Source organism: Macrotis lagotis, chromosome 5, assembly GCF_037893015.1.
Source record: "Macrotis lagotis isolate mMagLag1 chromosome 5, bilby.v1.9.chrom.fasta, whole genome shotgun sequence".
Lineage (NCBI taxonomy): Eukaryota > Metazoa > Chordata > Mammalia > Peramelemorphia > Peramelidae > Macrotis > Macrotis lagotis.
In genome coordinates, this window is record NC_133662.1 from 124,332,899 (window position 1) to 124,355,716 (window position 22,818).

At 33.2% G+C, this 22,818-nt stretch overlaps 1 long non-coding RNA gene across 1 annotated transcript in view; it reads left to right on the forward strand.

Annotated features, from left to right (window-relative positions):
- The first annotated feature begins 9,832 nt into the window (after positions 1–9,832).
- The window catches only part of LOC141489871 (uncharacterized), a 59,074-nt gene continuing 46,088 nt past the window's right edge, over positions 9,833–22,818 (forward strand). The window contains exon 1 of the long non-coding RNA XR_012469014.1: positions 9,833–9,917. This is a non-coding gene — a long non-coding RNA (uncharacterized LOC141489871). The remainder of the gene's footprint in view (positions 9,918–22,818) is intronic.

The following is a 22,818-nucleotide window of genomic DNA, read 5'->3' on the forward strand; positions in this document are numbered from 1 at the left end:
GCAAGCATAAGGCACACATCTGAAAAAGAAGATATGAGAAAATATATGCAATGTACTGCAAATATATTTGAAGACTTCTAGAGTTAATTATTGGAAAATGCAAATATTTCACTATGAAATATTTATTTGTAAAGTTATGCCAGAAAACAAAACAAAATAAAGATTTGAACTCTTCTAAAACCTTCAAAGATAACATGTGCCATCTTTTCTCCCTACAGAGATTCATGGTTTATCTTCTGGCAAAGTACTTGAAAATGCTTAAAGGCATTATGCGTTATTATTTTGCAAAGAGCAAGTTTCTTAATTTGCTGGCCTGTTCTATGCAAGTAGTTCATAGTAGTAAACTATGTAGTAGATATTTAGTGATAAATTTATTTAATCTCTCCTTTTATTATAGAAGCAATGTTTTATAACAATCTTTTATATCACCTTAATACCACCAATTTCTCTACCCCCCATTCCCTACATGAGAATCATCAAAAATAACAAAGAATAGATAATCAATTGAGGGAAAATTATTCAATAAAGTTAATACATCAATCAAGTCTTACAATATATTCTGTGTTCTACATCTATGGTTATCTACCTCTGCAAAGGAGAGAAATAGGTGCATTCTTATTCCTCTACTACAGAGACAAGTTTAGTCATTATATTTGTATAACATTCAGTTTTGATTTTGTTATTTTCATACTTTCTGATTTCGTTGCTATAGTTATTCTGTGTATTATTTTAATGACATAAAAAAAGAAATTGGGAAACCTTTTTGGGCAAAGAAATCAACCTTTATTTAGAGAAACAAAAGTAGGTTCTGCAATCTATCCAGTACAGTTTGAGACCTCAAGCTACAGAATTCAGTTATTTATAGTTCCTGTTTGGTGTAATAGGGTTGGCTAGGGTTCAATTAGAAGACCTATCCTATTTTAGAAGATTTGACATTTGCATCATTCAACTTGTCACAAGTATCTTTTACATAGTAAATCAGGACATATGACATCATAAACCTAGGCAACTCTGTATATTTTAATATAAAGATAATTATTATGATGGCATGATTTAGTAATTATATGCCTTCCTAAGGTTGATACAGTATTTACCTGGGACTATAGCACATTGGTTATGCAGGCTTTTATCCAGGACTATGTTCTTTAAATCATAATTACTTCTTTTCCTAATGAATATAGCTGATAAGAGATTAGCAAAGCAATACAGAGCAAAGCACTAAAGGCATTAATTATTGACGTTTTTCCTTTCACTGATTTTGATTACTTCATCTTATACCAGTTCTTATAAATCTTTCTATGCCTCCTTGTATTTTTCGTATTCTTGTATAACATTTATGTATTAAAATCTATCCAGCCATTCTTTAACAGATTATGAGCATATACTTTATTGCCAGTACTTTGTTACTACAAAAAATGCTACTCTATATATTTTAGTGTATGTTTGGACCTTTCTTTTTTATATTTGATCTCATTTGGGCATATATCAGTGGGATTTTTGAATCAAAGGGCATAGATATTCTGGTCACTATCAACATATTCCAATTTGTTTTCCAAAATGGTTGGACCAAGTCAGTGTTCCGTCAAAATGTATTAATATCATCATTTCTTACAATTTTTCCAATTTGAATATTTCTCTATTTTCATTTTTGCCAATTTGCTACATATAAGCTAAAAGGCAAATTGTTTGATTTTTTTTAGGGTTTTGCAAGGCAAATGGGGTTAAGTGGCTTGCCCAAGGCCACACAGCTAGGAAATTATTAAATGTCTGAGACCGGATTTAAACCAAAATACTCCTGACTCCAGTGCCAGTGCTTTATACACTGCGCCACCTAGCCTCCCCTGATTTTTATTTCTTTTACTAAAGACAATATTTCACATGTTAATAGCATTAAGTTTTATTTTTTGAGAACTCTGTTATATCCTTTATTTTTTCATTTTTTGCAAAGCAATGGGGTTAAGTGACTTGCCCAGGGTCACATAGCTAAGTAAATAATGTGTCTGAGCATGGATTTGAACTCAAGTCCTCCTGACTTCAGGACTGGTGTTCTATCCACTGTGTTACCTAGCCATCCCAAGCATTTATTTTTGAATGAACTTGTGCTATAAAGAGTAAATAGCTGTTTAGATATGTTTTCATTATTGTGTATATTTATATTATGAACATGTGATTATCACCCACAAAACTTCCATTTCTGCATACTTTAAAAACTGGGAAACAGCAAAAAAAGCTGAAGTTACAGATTTTCCAGGACAAGAGTATCAGTATGCTTTGAAAAATTTGTAAAAATTAATTTATCAGAATATATGGTTTTTATCAGGGAAGATGAAAAATGATTAGTTGAATTTTAACAAAAAACTTTTTAATAATTAGTGAATCTAATTGAAAAAAATCATGCTAAAATAAATGTCAATGTAAAAAATAAATGTATCTGAATTCTTCTATTTGATACCATGGATCATTTTGAAATACCATTTCAGCTATGACAACCTTTAATTCAATTTATCAATAAATTATATTTATGTAACACTTATAAATATATCTATAATATATAGATATAAATATAGCTATATCTATAATAAATCATACTTATATATCATTTATAAATATAATTTATAAATCTATGTATATGTAATTTATAAATATACATATATTGGAGTACATATTAAAATATTTTACTGAAATGAATGTCTGATCAAAAAAGTTTGAAAACCCTCATTTTTTGAACAAATTAGAATTAGATATGGATTTATAACCTTTATAGTTCCTTGAGAAGAAATTGTCTTATATATCTCTCTATTTCCAAATTGTTCATTTTATGTAGTATACTTAATATTTATTGAAATCAACTTGAGATTATACTTGTAAATTGCTCTATAAACCTTAATGTGCTATGCAAATATGAGCTATTCCTCCTCCTCCTCCTCCTCCTCCTCCTCCTCCCCCCTCCTCCTCCTCCTCCTCCTACTACTACTACAACTACTACTACTACTGCTATTACTACATTGTTATCATTGGGTTTTTCACTTTATTATTTTTAAATAATCTTTTAAGTAAAATATTGGATAGTAAATGTTGTTGTTGTTGTTGTTGTTTGTCCTTCATTTCAATGAGGGCCAATGACATCATAGGTTGATGTCTTCACTTGGATTTAAGTGGGTTTTTTTCTCAGTCATCAAAGTTCAGTGGCAAACCAGAAGTCAATATTATGGATAATGGTCTGCGTTGCAGTGGATGACCTTGGTATCTTTGATGCCTGACATGCTGTAAGCATTTCACAGCACTTGCTTCAGTCACCTTCATTAGCTAGGTATATTAACTTTCAATTTACTCTCATACTTGCATCCTGCTTGGGGAAGTCTTCAAAAACTTGAGGCAAACATTGCTTTAACTCATTGACAGATTTGAGTACTGTCAGTTAGTCTCAACCTAATTTAGCCCATCTGCCAAGATGGTTTACCTGTGTGGCTGCTGTGTTTCTTTGAGTCACAGGTGAGAGTTGGGCGAAAGGTAGATACCAAAGATAAATGAGCAGCCCTGGAAAGGACTCAATAAGCTCTTAAATCAGAAGTATTAGTTTTTCTTGAACACTTCATCTACCCTTGGTTGGTAAATAGAAAGTTAATATACCTAGATAATGAATGGTGACTGATATTTAGTTGAAACACAAATACATAGTTTCCCTTATTTTAGGAGGAGTTATACTTTATATTTAAGAAATAAATATCTACTATTATGAGACCACAGAAAAAGTATCAAATTATCTTCTTTTTCTAAAGATTACACATCACTTGATCATATGATAAAATGTTTTATAGATTAAAATTAAGTTAGTTTTCCTTTGTGTCTCCCTTATATCACCCAGTTTGCTATGGTTGAGGCTATAGGATTGGAGACTGGAATCATGCAACAGTCTAGTTTCCTTTTTACCTTCTCCTAACTTTAGATAAAAATTCCTTCACACTTGTATTCCTGCCATCTTGGAATAATGGTCATTCTTCTTGCTCACTCAATTTTCTTTAGAAAAGGACTCTTAAAGAATGACACCCAGTCTGGTGTAATGGGGAGAAAAATATCTTTAGGAAACAGAAATATATAGATTTAAATTTGCTTCTGCTATATATATAAGCATATGGCTGTGGAAAATTTACTTAATTTCTGTAAATTGCAGTGGCTGAATATCTGCTTTGACAGAAGAAGCTTTCCCATTGGGTAATTGACTTTTACTAAAGAAATTACATTTCTTGGTAAATGTTTAGTTAAAAAAATTGCTTATGGTACTTAGATTTTCATTTCAAGAAATATAAATCTACAGCATAGTGCCTTATTATCAGATATCATCTTGTTATATTAGCTGCAATAAATCAAAAAATATGGATTATATAGGTGCTTCTTCAAATGTGTCAAAAAAGGGAAGTCCTTCAAATCAATATGTAGAAGTCTCAATTCCTCTGTGTTCTTATTACTCCTTTATAGGGTAGGGAGGGAAAAAGCATTTTTATATAATATCTAGTATGTGACAAGAACTTCTAAATGACTTTCAAATATTGTCTCATTTGATCACCATAACTTTTTGTGGTAGCGCTTTTATTATTATTCTCATTTTGCAGTTGAGGAAATTGAGGCAAACAGAAGTTAAATGACTTGTGCAGGGTCACAAAACTAGCTAGATTAGAACTCAGATTATCTTGATTCCAGATTACCAAATGAGTACACCTAGATGCCTTATGTAACTATCTGAAATCTTAGAATTTAACTATAAAAATTATAATTTTGGAGTTTCAGTTAGTATTATAATAAAGCAATTATAATTTGAATGAGAAAAATAAGCTCATTTAGGCTATGTGGATGCAATGATGCACAATCAGTTTAAAGGAAATGTTTCACAAAGAACTGAAAGCTTGTAGTATTTGTGTAAAGTGAGACAGCATAAATAAAGACCAAATAATGACATTACTTTCAGTAATATATAGTTTGATATCACCCTTCATTTGGAAAGTTTCCAGAAGGATGTTTTAAAAAATCATGCTGTTATTGATGATGATAGCACAATGCAACTAGAAACAAGAAATGACAAATGGCATCTTTAAATGAAGCTACAAGAAGATAAAATAGTTTTTAGAAACATATGGAAGTTCCTAAATAAGCAAATATTTCTAGTGACATGATGCTAATAGTAATATTGGCATCTTAGTTAATGGTTTGTGTGTATGTGTGTTTTTTTTTTAAATGGTGTTGTCATCCTGCAGGCCAATTCTATCATCTTACTTTGCCAGGCTTCTGAGCTCAATGATTTTGACACCTAAAGAAGAGGAGAGTAGTTTTTAATTAGGCCTTTTAAAAAAATTGCTAAACATAATTCATAATTGTGTACCTTCTGGTATGTTCCATCCTTCTTCCAGAAAGAGCAGCTTATCATTTAAGGAAATTACAGAATCATTCTCTGGGCTATAAACATCTATCTAGTGACTTGGAAAGGCCTTTGTTCAATATTTGCTACCCAACTTAATTTGGAGATTTCTTTTCTCATAGATAGCTTTAGTCTATAAGGGTACATCAAAAAAATCAGAGAATATTCAAATATGGAAGCACAAAATAGGAAAGATCATAATGATATCTAATTTTTATATATTATAATGTAGATATATAGTGCTTTGAGTCAGCAAAAAATTATTATAATTTCCATCTTTCAGATGAGAAGACAAATGTTCAAAGGTGAAATGACTGCTCAGATTTATGGATAGTAAATTGTAGAGCCAGGACTTGAACTTCAATCTTCTGTCTTAAGTAATGTTTCTAATATACCCTCTCTCTCTGCCTTTCTGCCTTTCTTCTCTGTTTATCTCTGTCTCTGTGTGTCTGTGTGTCTGTCTGTCTGTCTCTTTCTCTCTCTCTCTCTCACACACACACACACACACACACACACAATTTTGAGTGTTTATTTCAGAAATAGATTGGGAATATGATTAGGTTGACAGATATTTAATACTATGACAGAAGTACATCATTTTAAAAAATATTTTTATTTTCTCAAATGTATGTAAAAATAATTTTCAGCATTCATTTTTGTAAAGTTTTGTATTCCAAATTTTATTATACCCTCCTCTTCACCCCTCCCAAAGATTATAATCACTCTGATACAGGTTTCACAGGTGCAAGCATGCCAAACATTTCCATATTAGTCATTTTATATAAGAAGACAAGAAAAAAAAGAGATAAAAAGAAAAATAGTTTACTTCACTCTGCATTCAGACAGCAATTCTTTCTCTGGAGGGCATATAACATTTTTCATCATGAATCCTTTGAGATTGTATTGCTGTGAATAGTCAAATCATTTGCAATCCTTTATCGTACACTATTGCTATTACTGAGTATGGTGTTCTCCTGGTTCTGCCCATTTCACTTTGTATCAATTTGTGTATGTCTTTACAAGGTGTTATAAAATCATCCTGCTGGTCATTTCTTATAACACATCAATACTGATATAGCATCCAAGACCTTCTTCATGTTTGGATTCCTTGAATGTTACTGCATATTTGATACATATTTGTATCAATATCCATTCAAAATCAAGTTCATAAACCCCTACCTATGCATTATTTCACAGATAATCAAAGAAGACATTATTTAAAATAAAAAGACAGTTAATGAAGCAGCATAACAAATAAGTTACTCAGTAACAAGAACACTGTATGTTGATCAACTATCATTAACTCTTCTCAACAATATAATAATTCAAGACAATTCAAAAAGACTTATGAGGAAAAATTCTATCTATATCAAGAGAAAGAACTGGTGGAATCTGTTTTGTTTTGTTTTGTTTGGCCAGGCAATGGGGTTAAGTAGCATGCCCAAGTTTACACAACTAGATAATTATCAAATATCTGAAGCTGGATTTGAACTCAGGTCCTCCTGACTCCAGGACCAGTGATCTATCCACTGTACCACCTAGTTGACCCAAACTGATGGAATCTGAATCCAGATTATAGTATCCTATTTTCACTTTTTTTGTTTTTCACATGGTTTTTCCCCCCCTTTTGTTCTGTTTCTTTTTTCACAACATAACTAATGTGTTTTTTCATTATTAGACAGGTATAACATATATATGTATGCATATATATATATATATATATATATATATATATATATATATATATATGATTGCTTATTATCTTGGGGAAGGTGAAAGGGTAGAGAAAAAGTTGGAACTCAAATCTTTCAAAAATGAATGTTGAAAATTATCTTTACATATAATTGGAAAAAATAAAACTCGTGAAAAAAAACATTTTGTCTTTGAATTCCTAGCACCTAGGTACTCAAAGCAAACAAGCAACAACAAAAAACAAGTAAGTAACAACAAATTTGCTTCTCCTTTATACTCTTCTAAAGACTATTTCAAACATCTACGCACTGTTGAAAGATATGGAATATACATCATGAATAACCTTGTATAAGGAACCCATAAAGAAAGGAAAAGCATGGCCATAGAAATTCATGTTCTGATAGCAATATCCCAGCTTGAAAATGCCTCTACCTGCAATGCTGCTGCTGCTTGCTTTCCTGCAGAGATGGCAGTATCTTTGGCAATGTCATTTGTTTGAATGCATAGTTATGCTGCCATCTTCTACTGTTCAGCTGCTGTGTGCCTTCTTCTCTTATAAGGAGAGGGTTCTGTCAGATGTTTTGCTTAGAAGGAACCATTTAGCCAACTATCTAGACAAGCCCTTAGACACAACTTCTTTTAATCTATTCTTTCCTCTCCAAGTTCTTTGTCTTTGAATCAGAAAATTAAAAGCAACTCGTGTTTTACTCTTATGCTCTCCCCATTTTAATATAAAATACCAGCATCTTAATGTTGTTCAGTAAATATTCAATTTCCAACTCTTCATATCTTAACAAAGATAGTTGAATAGTATACCATTTTCTCCAGTTGAATTTATAGATGAAGGTTGAATGATTTACCCAAGGTTTCCCAACTAGAAAGTGTTTGAGGCTGGATTTTTAATTCAGGTCTTCCTAATTCCAGGCCATGATTCTATCTGCTGCATAGCCTAACTTCTTAGCCTCTTAATAGCAAGCATCTAATTTTATTATAAGAATTACAGATGTGGGTAAAATTTAGATATAAAAGAGTTGCTTTTGAATCATTCATTGCTGTCAACTTGTGTATGTGATTATGCTAAGCAGTAGGAATACAAAGATGAAAAACAATATAATTCCCAGCTCTCAGGGAGTTTATCATTTAAAGAGGACAAACTAATGGCACTGATATTTCCAGATACCTACCCTGTCCTCTGTCATTGTATTACCCATAAAAACAGAAGCCATTGCCTGGGCCCCTTTCAGACATTTAGATTGGAAACTTTTTTGATTCATAATTCTAATAGCCCATCTTTTAACTTAGTATCAATAATTATAAGTACTTAACTTTGTAGGTAGAGAACAAAGCTATTCAGGAGAAATTATACACAGCTACTATCTTTGCAAATATTTCTGATATAGACTGAGCATGAGAAAACAGCTAAAGTCTATCACTGAATTATGTTGGTCAGAGATGGGGGAATGAAGTGTTTCATATAACTGGAAATCATCTTTACCTGATTCTTGTAAGCATTCTGGTGCCAATATCATAATCTCTCAAAAATTATTATGTAGGGAGAAGAGTGTAACCACAGATCCACCTATTTACTGTCATGAAATAGTGACCTTGTCTTCATCATACAACCTTACTGAACCCCTCCCTTGCACAGGTCATTAAACATCTATAATCTCTACAAATCAGAGTTACTATCTACCTAAGCAAATACTTTATTTTTGCCTTTCTACATCTTGCATTTTTATCATATTCAACTTAGCTTAATGTTTTTGCTATCCTCAGTCTTCCACTGATTTCCCTTTTACTGTGACTTGTAGAAAAATCTGTGATTAAGAAGCTCCTTTTCAAGGACTTTTATAATTTGGGCCCACTCTACCTATTTCCCTACATATTTCCCATTGCTATCCAATATATATCATCTTTTCTAGATTACTTGGTTTCCTCATTGACTTAGTAGTAAGCCATATGTATTTGTACCTCCTTAATATTTTCTCTTGAACATGGAATATCTTCTTTTTATATTTATATCACACTCAACCTTAAGGCTCAGCTCAAATTCTAAATGCTACATAAAACTTTTCCCTTAATTACCCTATTAATATTGTGTATCATTGGCTTAGATGATGATGATATTGATGATGATAACAACTAACATTTGTAGAGAGTTTCAAGGTTTATAAGTCACTTCACAACTATTATCTCATTTTATCCTTATAATATTCTTGTGGAGTTGATGCATTATTATTCCCATATAGTAGTTGAGTAAGGGATTTCTGGCTAAGGTGATGGAATGAAGAAGGAATACTCTGAAGCTCTCCAAGATTTCCCCTACAAACAATAAATAAACATCTCAGAACTGATCTAGGAGTAGGGAAGACACTTACCAGTATGACAGCAAAAGTCTTCCTTACTGGGACAGAAGGGAGCAAGTTCAAGAGAAATAGTAGCAGTCAGCCTCACATTAGGGGACTTTCAACAAGACTATAAACCTGGGGCAATTTACCAGTGAGGCCCCATCCTCCTGAAAAGCAGTAGCCTTCAGGTAAGTGAGCAGTTTGTGCCCCACAGTAAGATACCCATTCAGTGACTCCACACCTAGCACAAACTACCACTGAGACCTTGACCTTATTTATGACTAGTAATGAAGCCTTGTCTCTGGGTTGACTAACAGTGAGACTCCACCCCTGGGATCCATCAGCAGAGAGACCCCGTTTCCATAGCAACCCAGCAGCCAAGCTCCATCCCGGGGCCAGACCAGTAGCTATACCCCACAAACAGGAGAGATCAACAAGGAGACTCCCACCCCAGTACAAGTCAGAAGGTAAATCTACTCTCCAGAGAAAGCAAGCAGTTAAACCCTGAAACCTGGTGAAAGCCAATAGTAAGATCCAGAGTCCTAACACAAAAATTTTGAGACAATGCAGGACCAGAGCCCAATTCTCACATTAAAAATACCAAGTCACAAAAAAAAGACAGAAAAGTGAACAAAAAACAAACAAAAAAAGGAGCTTGACTATAGAAAGTTACAATGATTGGGGAAGGGTCAAACATAAACTTAGAAAGAGACAATTATGTCAAAACAGCTACATGTGAAGTGTCAAAAAATGTAATTTAGTCTCAGGCCCACAAAGGATTCCTGAAAGAGCTTAAAATTTTTTAAAAAATGAATTAGAGGGGTAGCTGAGTGGCACAATGGATAGAGCACTGACCCTGAAGTAGGGAGGACCAGCATTCAAATCCAACCTGAGACACTTAATAATTACCTAGCTGTGTGGCCTTGGGCAAGCCACTTAACCCCATTTGCCTCGCAAAAAAAAAAACAACACCCTAAAACATGGATCCAAGAGAGATAATAAAAAAAAAAACCTTGAAAGAAAGCCATGATTTAAAAAAATGACTGGAAAACATCTTTTCAGAAATTATCAAAGAAAACTGACCTGATTTATTATAAACAGAGGAAAAAACAGAAATTGAAGTAATACACCATTCAACACCTGAAGGAGATCTCAAAATGAAAATTGTTAGGAATATCAAAGGCAAATTTCAGAACTCACAGACTAAAGAGAAAGTATTGCAAGTAGCCAAAAAGTAGCAGATTTGGCAATCTAAATGAAATGAATGATTATCTATAAAAATATAAATTACCTACATTAGCAGAATAAATAAAATAAATAATTCAATATTAGAAGAAGAAATTGAGCAAACTATCAATGAACTTCCTAAGAAAAAAATCCCAAGGAACAAATGGATTTACAAGCGAATTCAACCAAACATTTAAAAAAACAATTGATCCTATAATACTATGTAAATTATCTGAAAAAACAGGTAAAGGAGTCCTACTAAAGGTAAGAGAAAATGGCATTCAGAAAAGGGATTTAAAGTTTGGGTTCTTTGGGGGTGAAACACAAATTCTAACTGAGGAGGGTAAGAAAGCTTGACTTTTAATTCACAAGTTGCACAAACTCTTTACAAGTTGCTACAAAACCTTCACAGATTACCTCAAAATTTAAAGATTAGGTTCTTTAGAGTAGCAGGAAAGTAGTGAGAATTCTTCCTGACTCCCGGGCCAGTGCTCCATGCACTGCACCACCTAGCTGCCCCCTGATAGTGAGAATTCTTAAATGACAGTCTGATTAAAAGATGTGATTAAAAAGACTAAAGTACTTAAAAGGAAAAAAGGAAGGAAAAGAAGCTTTTATCAACATAGAACCAGGCATATGGAACTAGGGTCATATTGGTCCAGCAGCCTGGACTAGACCATATGGAATCAGAAAAGAAAGAGAGCAGCAGTATGGAGTCCAGGAGAGAAGAAGAAGGCTGTTTAAATTCAATTCTGTGGTTGGTGGAACAAGGGTGGTGCCTGAGGAATGATTTAGTACCTGGCTCCAGGTATTTTCCAATGTGCATGCTACAGGGCTAATCTCCTGGGAGGAGGAAAGGCTAAGGCAGCATTCAATGCACTTGGGTGATGTTGCATGTACTACCTTCTACAAGCTACAAATTAAGCCTTCTCCTGCTTGAAAGGGTATGACCAAATGTCTAATAGGACTTAGGAACTAGAAATCGCAAATAGTCATTACAGAATGGAGAACACCCTCCCCAGTAAAGCAAAGTTTCAAAAGATTGCAACATTTCCTTTGAGTCCTATTTTACTACTAAAATTCCTTTTATGACACAAATATGGTGCTGATACCCAAACCATGCAGAGTCAAAATAGAGAAAGAAAATTATAGACCACTTTCCTTAAGGAAAAATGAGACAAAAAATTTAAATAAAATACTAGCTAAGTTATTATAGCAATATATCAGAAGGATCATCTACTACATCCAGGTGGAATGCTTGACAGGTTCTGTATTAACTATCAGCATAATTGATCATATCAGCAACATAACCTACAGAAATCATATAATTATTTCCATTACATGCAAAAAAAGCTTTTGACCAAATACCATCCATTCCCATTTAAAGCAATAGTGAACATGGAAATTAATAGAGCTTACCTTAAAATGATAAGTAACACTTACCTAAAACCATCAGCAAGCATTATCTGTAACTGGGATAAAGTAGAAACCTTCCCAAAAGTATCAGGGATAAAACAAGCATGCTCATTATCACCACTATTATTCAATATTGTATTAGAAATTCAAGAGAAAAAAAACAAAAAATTAGAATAGGCAGTGAGGAAGCAAAACTATCATTTTGTAAATAATATAATTTTATACTTAGAAAATCATAGAGAATCAACTAAAACTACTTGAAATTATTAAAAGCTTCAGCAAAGTTGCAGGATATAAAATAGTTCTACATAAATCATCAACATTTGTGTTTATTACCAACAAAGTCCAGCCACAAGAGATGAAAAAAAGAAATTCCATTTAAAATAACTGTAGACAATATAAAATACTTGGGAGTTTACCTACCATGGTAAAACCCAGGAACGATATGAATATAACTATTAAGCACATTTCACACACAAAAAATTAGATATAAACAACTGGAAAAAATATTGATTGCTCATAGGCAGGCCTAACAAATAAACAAACAAACAAACAAACAAACAAACAAACAAATAAATAAATAGACAAATAAATAAATAGACAAATAAATAAGTACAATAATTCTTCCCAAATTAGTCAATTTATTCAGTGCCATACCAATCAAAATGTTAAAAAATATTTTAAAAATAAAAATAAAATTCTACTGGAATAACAAAAACTCGAATATGTCAATGGGGAAAAAAAGATGTAAAAGAAGTTGATTTAACCATGCCAGATCTCAAACTGTATTATATAGTAGCATTTATCAAAACAATCTGGTACTGGCAAAGAAATAGAATGGTGGATCAGCAGAATAGATTAAGTACAAATTGCTTTACAGTAAATGATTATTGTCTAGTATATAATAAACCCAAAGATCTAAGTTTTAGGAACAAAAATTCACTATTTGACAAAAGTGTCTGGAAAAATGAACTAGAAAACTGGAAAATGGTATGACAGAAACTAGGTATAGACCAACATATCACAACATATACCAAAATAAGTTCAAAATGGGTATATGATTCACAGATAAAGAGTGATATCATAAGCAAATTTGAACAGCATGGAATAGTTCATCTTTGTGATTTTTGGACAAGGGAAGTATTTAGGATGAAGGAGAGCATTATAAGATATAAAATAGATAATTTTGATTTTAAAACGTTTAAAATTGCACAAATGAAAGCAATAGAAACAAAATGAGAAGGAAAATAGAAAACTGGAAAAATATTTTGCAACCTGAATCTCTGATAAAGGCCTTATTTCTCAAAAATATAGATAACTGAGTCAAAAGACATCAAAACTATTTATAATCATGGAAAAATTTCTAATCATTATTGATAAGAGAAATGCAAATTAAAACACCTCTTAGGTTGCTACTTCACACCTATCAGATTGGTTAATTTGACAAAAAAAGAAGATGATAAAAGTTGGAGGGGATATGAGAAAACCGAGACACTATTGCATTATTGATGGATTTGTGAAATGATACAACCAATTTTTGGAAAGCATTTTAGAACTATGCCTAAAAAGTTATAGAACTGTGCATACTCTTTTATTCAGCAAGATTATTGCTAGTTCTATATCCCAGACATTAAAAAAAGGAGAGAGGACCTATTTAATATAAAGAATATTTAAAGCAACTCTTTTTATTAAGAATTGGAAATCAGAGGCAAGTCCATCAATTGGGGAATAGCTAAACAAACTGTGATACCTCCTACCTGATGAAATATTATTGTGTTATAAGAAATGATAAACAATAATTTCAGAAAAATCTGAAAATACTTTGATGAACTAATGCAAAGTAAAGTGAACAGATTCAGAATTTTGTACAGAGTAAGAACAATATTGTTCTATAAAGAACTATGAAAGACTTAGCTATTCTCAGACCATTGAATCCAAGATAATCCCAAAGAACAATGGTTGAAGTATACTATCGAATCCTGAGAAAAAAAACATACTGATTGAAAACAGGTTGAAGTATCCCATTTTCTACTTTCTTTCATTTTTTTCTTTTATTTGAATATCTTTCTATAAAATTATTAGTATGGAAAGTTTTACACAGTTGTATTTGTATAACCTATATCTGATCACTCACTATCTTAGGGAAAAGAGAGAGTAAGGAGGAAGAGAAGAATAAAATTTGGAATTCAAAATTTTAAATGAAAATGCTTAAAAATTGGGAAAAATAGACAAGGAAACTGATATAGCCAGTGATTTCCTCAGGGTCATATAGTTAGTAAGGACTGGAACTCGGTTCATCTGGACCTCCAGTCCAACACCCTTTTTACCATGTTATTTAGTTGTCTCTAAATAAATTGTTTAGCAAATTTGTAGATTAGAGAGCTAAGATTAATCAGCTAGGCAATAACAATTTTTCATATTTAGAAAAATATATACTTTGCTTAAAATAAATTGTAAAAATTAGATAAAACTTCATTTGAAAAAAATTACAAGGGTTTTTGTTGTGTTTTAAACTCAATATAACTTGCTATCAAAAACCTAATGTGACATAGGTTCTTCAAAGCATTGTTAAAGGCATCAGGATACTATACTATAATTCTATTGTTCTTCTCTGGTCAGGCTACATCTGAACTGCTATATTCACTTCTGGAAACCACATTTTAGGAAGGACATCAACAAACTGGAGAGTCTTTAGGAGATCATCTGAAAGGACTAGAAATGAAGATTGCAATGAAGGATGTAGAGATACTTAGCCATAAGAAAGAAAATTGTAGGACTTGATAATTGTCTTAGATAGAAAAGAGATCAGGTTTCTTATTTTCCTGTTTTATTGCTACTTCTTATTACCAATAATCTAAATTATTCCCTAAATATGAGTGTTCCCCATTACTCTGGTTTGGATACTCTTTTCTTTTCTCTCTATATTGTTTTCTCATTTAGTGGCCTCATCAGCTTCCATAGACAAACCATCATCTTTGTTCAATTCTACAAACATAGCCCTGGTTTTTTCCTTGAGCTTCAATTTCACATTACCAACTGACTATTATATCTAATAATCAGAATTCTTTAGGCATCTCAAAAACAGCATCCAAAATTGTATTCATTCTAGATGCTCATAAACTAACCTCTTTTCCAAGTTTTCTTATTTCTTTCAAGGTCACCACTATATTTTTAATTTCCCAGGTTCACAAACTCAGAACTATCCTTGTCATTATTCCCACTTAAGCAATTAGTTTCCAAATCTGAACATTCCTTTCTCTTCAAGTTGCATCTGTCTACTCACTACTCACACAACTACCATCTTAGTTCAGGTCCTCATCACCTCTTTTTGGACTTTTGCAGTGGCCTTTTTATTGAGTTTTCTATCTCATCTTTCCCACTTGAATCTATTCTTCACCTATCTGGAAAAGTGATTTTTTTTTTTCTTGAATGCCAACCTGGTCATGTCACTTCATTGTTCAATAAACTCTATTGACTTACTGTTCTCATTAGGAGCAAATATAAACTGTTTTATCTTTTTTCTTTCCTGAGGTTTGTTAACCAGAATTATAGACAAGTCTGAACAAATAATTGTTTTGTGTAAAGGCAAGATTATACTTTCTGTTGCATTAGCGGTATTGATCTTAATGCTTCCTACCATTCTCTTACAGTCCCTTACAGTCTTTTCTAACTTAACTTCCTTAAATATTATACATTACTACCTTCAACATTAACTTCTTGCTTTCATGCCATCTCTTAGTTCCATGATTTCTAATTTATATATGTTACTTTCCCCCTTCCTCATCAGAATGTAAACTTCTTGAAGTTAAAGATTGTTTTGGTTTTTTTTTTTTTTTTTGCTTTACTTTGTATCTGTAGCACTTAACACAGTGACTGGCACATAGTAAGTGACTAATAAAAGCTTGTTTGCTTGAGCTTCCTGTCTATGAAACTACACTCCTCACACTAATTACTATGTGTGACAGCCAATTAAGAATCTTTCATCTATAAAATTACCTAACCCTTTTTTGAAGATTCTTTCTATTTTTAGCTTTTTCCACTTCTCAGTAAAAATTAATTACTATGTTTGCCCAATCATGAACAAACACTTCTTTTTACACATTCCAAAACTACTTTCCTTCAAGTCTACTATGATTGTCTGATACTTCACAATTTGGTGAACAAATCTGTATCTATTCTAATTGTAAGCTTCATAAATTTATACTTTTGAATCTCAGCTTTACTTTTCCAATGTAAAAATACCTTACATTTTAAAATCTACCTTTTCAGGATAATGTCTCAAAATAAATGGTTATTTTATTTACTCTTCATTGACTCCCAGATTCCTGTGACTTTTGACATAAACACATCCTAGAAAACTTAAAAGGGTCTACAGGGTATTGTCAAGGATGTAATTATCACTGACTTTGTGATGCCAATCTGCTATTTGATCACCTATCAGTCATTTGCTGTACCCTAAAACCTCAGGCAGCACAATGTTATACATAAGATTTCTTTAGAGGAACATGCAAAATAGTGTCAAAATACTGTTCTTTCATAAAGAGTTTCACATGAAAATCTTGTTTCCTCTAATTTTAAGGCCCTTGGTTCCAAAACTGCTGTATATAAACAATACATACCTTTGAAGGGGTTCTACTTTTCTTTCTTTCTTTCTTTCTTTCTTTCTTTCTTTCTTTCTTTCTTTCTTTCTTTCTTTCTTTCTTTCTTTCTTTCTTTCCTTCCTTCCTTCCTTCCTTCCTTCCTTCCTTCCTTCCTTCCTTCCTTCCTTCCTTCCTTCCTTCCTTCCTTCTTTCTTTCTTTCTTTCTTTCTTTCTTTCTTTCTTTCTTTCTTTCTTTCTTTCTTTCTTTTTTTTGGTTCTATGGTCTTAATCTAAAAGAAATCCTTGAGGTATTGTTAAAGACATCAGAAGTGGCTGCTTTATGCTCTTGAACTTAACTGTCCCCTCACTCTGGTTATGTTAGGAATATCTCCTTTAAAGATCCTTTAAGCATCTTCTTTCAGAATGGTGTGTGACATGATATTCCTAAGTACAAAGAAGAGGTGACTCATTTATGCAAGAATATAGGCATTCTTCCTCTGGTCTGTTTCCTTGCAGTAGGGTTGACAATATTGTTTGAAGAGATTGCTTTTGGAGTCACACTAAAACATTAATTACCTTCCCCAGTGCCAACTTTTCAGAATAATTGGACCCTTGAATCTTATCTTGTCATGTCTATCACTTTCTTACTAGGGACATCCTTTTTTACTTATCTTGTTGAGGTCAGCTTTGTGCTAGGAACCACTTTTGTTGCTGTTACTATCCTTTTGGCTGCATAGTTTAAGACCTGACAAGAAAGATAGAATACAAACTCCTTCACTTCTTTTCCTATGGTTTCTAGGGGTAGTGTAGAAGCATGAATTCAAGTCTCCAAGTCCCTGAGTCTTCACTGTCCCATACTTAAATTCTCTGATTTAACCTATTTACTGACAAGCTGATGATGGTGAATTAATTCTTTTCTACCTCTGAACCTCCTTTAGAATTTTCTACGGTGTTTCTTGTCTTGTTCCTTTAAAATTGACATCAACTTATGTTGGTGGAACTGTGGGCAGAGGGGTAGCCTAAGAGAATGGTACTTTTTTTTTTTTTTTTTTTTTTTTTTTTTTTTTTTTAGTTTTTTGCAAGGCAATGGGGTTAAGTGGCTTGCCCAAGACACAGAGCTAGGTAATTATTAAATGTCTGAGACCAGATTTGAACTCAGGTAGTCCTGACTCCAGGGCCAGTGCTCTATCCACTGTGCCACCTGGCACAGATGGTACTTTTTGATAAAAGTGGTGATTGTTGCTTTCTTCTTCTTCTTTGATAAAAGTGGTGATTTTTGCCTTTCCTATATGTGGCAACATAGACTTTTCTTTTATCCATGTCTTTCTTGAGGTTTGTTAACCAGAACTATAGGCAAGTCTGAACAAATAATTGTTTTGTGTAAAGGCAAGATTATACTTTCTGTTGCATTAGCAGTATTGATCTTAATGTTTCCTACCATTCTCTGAGTTGTTTTTTACCCCACTCCACTACATTAAAAAGATATATCCTTGAAGTAGTAAATCAAAAGATCCCTTTTCTAGGTTACAGAAGTTCAAGGTCCACCTTTTGGTAGGTGAGACTGGAGAAACTAAGAACAAATTGAGATGTTTATTTCTTAGAGAGAATTATAAAGAAGTGATAATGAGGAATTTATCACCCGTTTTTGAAACAGTATCTGAATATAAGACAAAATCAACTAAGCCTTAAATTGTGAAAATAACGGGACAACTTGGAGGTAAAAGAAAAAAGAAACAAACAGTTATTGTACAAGTGCTGACAACAGTGAAGTTGAAAATGTGTGCTTGAAAACTTTTACTTTATTTCAAATGAAAAGTGAACTAATTTTTTATATAAAACATGAAAAAGCATATCAAATAGTATGTCAGCAAATATTTAATAAGTACCAACTCTGGTAGACACTTTGCATGAAAAATATGGTTCTTGTTCATATGGAATTTGTATTCTATTGAATATATATGCATTATGTATTTATATACCTATATATGTAAGTATTTGTAAAATAAATAGAAAATATTGTTTGCCCATAAGAGCTAGGGCAACTGGAAAGGCTTAGTGTAGAAACTTACACTAAGTAAGCTTTGAAGGAAACTGAATTCTAAGAACTGGGAATATGGAAAGCACCCAATTCAGTCTGAGGAGATAGTTAAAATGCATGGAGACAAAAGGAATGTAGTGAAAGAAAACAATTTTGACTGGATCATGAGTTCATGAAGGAGAAGAATGTTTGATAAGATTCAAAAGACAGATAAGAACAAAGTGGGGAATGACCTTAGGTGATAGCAGGGGAGTTTTCATTTGACATTAATGAAAATAGGAAATATTTTTCCAAAGTTTACTGACTTGGAAAATAACTTTGGAAATCAGACAGTCAATATACATACATTAACAACAAGTCCCAGGCACTATGCTAAGTGCTTAGGATACAAAGAAAATCAAAAGACAATCCCTGCTCTCAAGGAGCTCATATTCTAATGGGGGGGATAATACACAAGTAACTATGCATAAATAGGAAATATAGGAGATAAATCAGGGATACTCTAAGAAAGAAGGAAATAAGATTAAGGAGTATTTGCAAAAGGTGTATTTTTTTCCCTTAAGTCTGAGAGGAATCCAGAGAATCCAGGAGACAGAAATGAAGGGAGAGGGAATTTCAAGCACGGGAGGCACTTAATAAAACTAAATGGAATTGGCAATGTCCCAGGAATATATCCTAAGCAAGGAACAGCAAGGAAGCTAGTGTTCTTGATCTAGAATATGATGTGAAAACTGGGAAGATAGGGAAGGGCCAAGTTATCAGGGGTTTAAAAAGTCAACAGAGGATTTGTATTTTATTCTGGAGGTATAAAGGAAGAACTGGAGTTTATTTAATGGGGTTGGGGAGTGGGGAGTGTAGGAAGATGATTTTATTAGATCTGGCTTTTAGAAAAATCTATTTGATTACTAAGTGGAGATGGACTGGAATGGGATAAGACTTGAGACAGAGAGACCAGAAGGCTAAGTGAGGAGAATTCATTGGAAAGAGAGGAGATTTGAAGGCAGGAAACCATTTAGGTCCCCTTAGTGCTGTAAAATAATTCTAATATCTTTGTCTGCATGTAACCTCTGGGTAGCTACCAGAGATGAGACATAATACATGGGATTTATTAAAAATATTCTCTAGAATTTTCTTTTTAGTCTAACCCCCTTTTAACTTTAAAAATATCAGTAGAATTGGAATTCTTGAGGTTTTTAGAGATATTGATTAGTGTACTGGTTTGGCTGCCAGCCACCTTGAAAAAAACGAAGTGCCATCAAGGTGGGGAGGTACCAAAATGGATGGCAACAGAAGTCCATAGTAGACATAGTAGAACTAGGAGGACTGTTCCAAAAATGTATCTCATATGCTCTGTCAAGAATGGTGAGGTATATTGCTCAATAGATTTTAGTGGAAGAATTGAAGTAATTATAATTAATAGTAACTCCAACATTTGCAAAAACAAATCTCTTTCTCTTTTAACAATTTCTTAGCCTATAATTACACAAACTGGATGTATGTGCCAAAGGAATACAGAGAAAAAAAATCATGTTTTTTTTTTGGGGGGGGGTCATTTATTTGACATAGCTCCTTTATGGAGTCATTTAGAAATATGTGCATATGCCCATACCTATTTGAATACCTTACTTCTCAGAGTCTTAACTGAATTAAACAAATTTATCCCCTTTCCCCTTTTGTGTCAGAACTCTAAAACATTATAATCTTTTATTTTTGCATTTTGGCTATGCTCGCTGCTTCTGATCTCTGCTGGCTTGTTATTTGGCCGTGGCAAAATGTTTTGCCTCCAGCATCACTCACTTCTGTCACTTCATTACAACAACCATTGCTCTACCAGATTGCCTGACACAGAACCAGCCATGTCAGCATTGCAGTGCCTTCATGATAGGCTCTTGGCTATAGATCCTGGGTGTGGCCAGAGTAAAAGTGGGAAGAGTGAAATGTACAAATGAGGTTTTAGCAAGAAAAAGAACTAATACTAGGATGTAGGCAAGAGAGGTTGGAAGCAAAGAGGGCAGATGAGAGATGGGGGAGGCCTTGCCTCAGTGGTCATGGGTTGTTTTTTTTTTTGTTTGTTTGTTTTTGCTTTTTAGGTTTTTGCAAAGCAATGGGGTTAAGTGGCTTGCCCAAGGCCACACAGCTAGGTAATTATTAAGTGTCTGAGGCTGGATTTGAACCCAGGTACTCCTGACTCCAGGGCCGGTACTTTATCCACTGCACCACCTAGCCGCCCCATGGGTTGTTTTTTTTGTTTCCTTGAGGGAAGTGGAGTTTTGATTGAGTTGGAGGGTAGGCAGAGATTATTTGGAGTCACTCAGTGAGGTGATACAGAGTCACTTACATGTGCTCCCCCCAATTAGACTATGAGATCCTTGTAGGTAGAGATTGTGTTTTTTTTTCTTTCTTTTTTATACTTTTTGTATCCCACTTTGCTTAACATAGTGACTGACACATAGCAAGAACTTGATACATGCATTTTGACTGTTAACTGAGAGAGGGCAAGAAGCAAGGGAACTCAGAAAATAGGAGATGATGGAGGAGTACATTGTAAACAACCTACTTTGCAATTTTGCCTAGGGCTTTAAACATACTATGTCATTGTTATTTTTATTGTTCATATTTTCATGTTGCTAGTGCAGTAAAGATGGCATTTCTTATTTAAAAAAGAATATACAAACTAACAAAAGATTACTTTACAAAGCTAGAAAAAAATAGTAACAAAATTCATCTGGAAGAACAACAGGTCAAGATATCAAGGAAACTAATGAAAAAAATGCAAAGGAAGGTAGCCTAGTTGTACCAGATCTAAAACTATCTTATAAAGCAGCAGTCACCAAAACTGTCTGGTAGTAGCTAAGAAATAGAGAAATGGATCAGTGGAATAGATTAAGTGCAAAAGACATAGCAGTAAATTAATTTATCAGTCTACTATTTGAGAAACACAAGGCTCAAGATTCTGGGATAAAAATTCACTATTTGAGAAAAACTGCTGGGAAACCTGGAAAACAGTAAGGCAAAAACTTGGCATAAACCAATGTTTCACACCCTATACCAAGGTTGAATTGGCTTTAGGACTTAGGCATAGATGGTTATATCATAGACCAATTAAGAGAATAAGGAATAGTCTATCTGTCAAATCTATGGAGAGGAGACATGTTTATGAGCAAACAAGAGATAGAGAACATTATAAATTGCAAAATAGAAAATTTCAACTATATTAAATTAAAGAAGTTTTATTCAAATAAAACCAATGCAAGCAAGATTAAAAGAAATGCAAAAAAGCTGGGAAACAATTTTTACAACTAGTACTTCTGATAAAGGACTCATTTTTAAAATACAGAGGGAACTAAGGTGAATTTATAAGAATACATGCCATTCACCAATTTGATAAAAGATATGAACAGGTAATTTTCAAATGAAGAAATTAAAGTTATCTATAACCATATGAAAAATGTTCCAGGTCTTCATTGATTATGTAAATTTAAACAACTCTACCACCTCACATCTTTCAGATTAACTAAAATAACACAAAAGGGGAAATGATCAATATTGGAGGGGATGTGAGAAACCTGGGACACTAATGCACTGTTGGTGGAGTTGTGAACTGATCCAACCAATCTAAAGAGCACTTTGGAACTATGCCCAAAGGATAATAAAATTGTATATATCCGTTGAGTCAGCAACAACACTACAAAGTCTATATCCAAAAGAGATCATATTAAAAAGGGGGGGAAAGATCCACATAAACAAAAATATTTGTAGCTACTCATTCTCTAAACTGGAAACAAAGTGGAAACTGAGGGGACATCTATCAATTGAGGAATGGCTGAACAAATATTGGTATGAATGTTATGGAGAGCTATTGTTACATAAAGAAGCATGACTGACAAGACTTTAGAAAAGCCTGAAAAGATTTACATGAACTGTTAGAATCAGGAGAATACTGAATCAGGAGAATGCACACTAACAACAACATTGTGAGATGATCAGCTATGATGTATGCAGCTCTTCTCATCAGTTTAGTGATAAAGGATAATCCTAAGAGAACTATTAAGAAAAATGCTATCCATGTGCAGAAGAGAAAAAACTACTGAGTGCGAATGCAGAGCA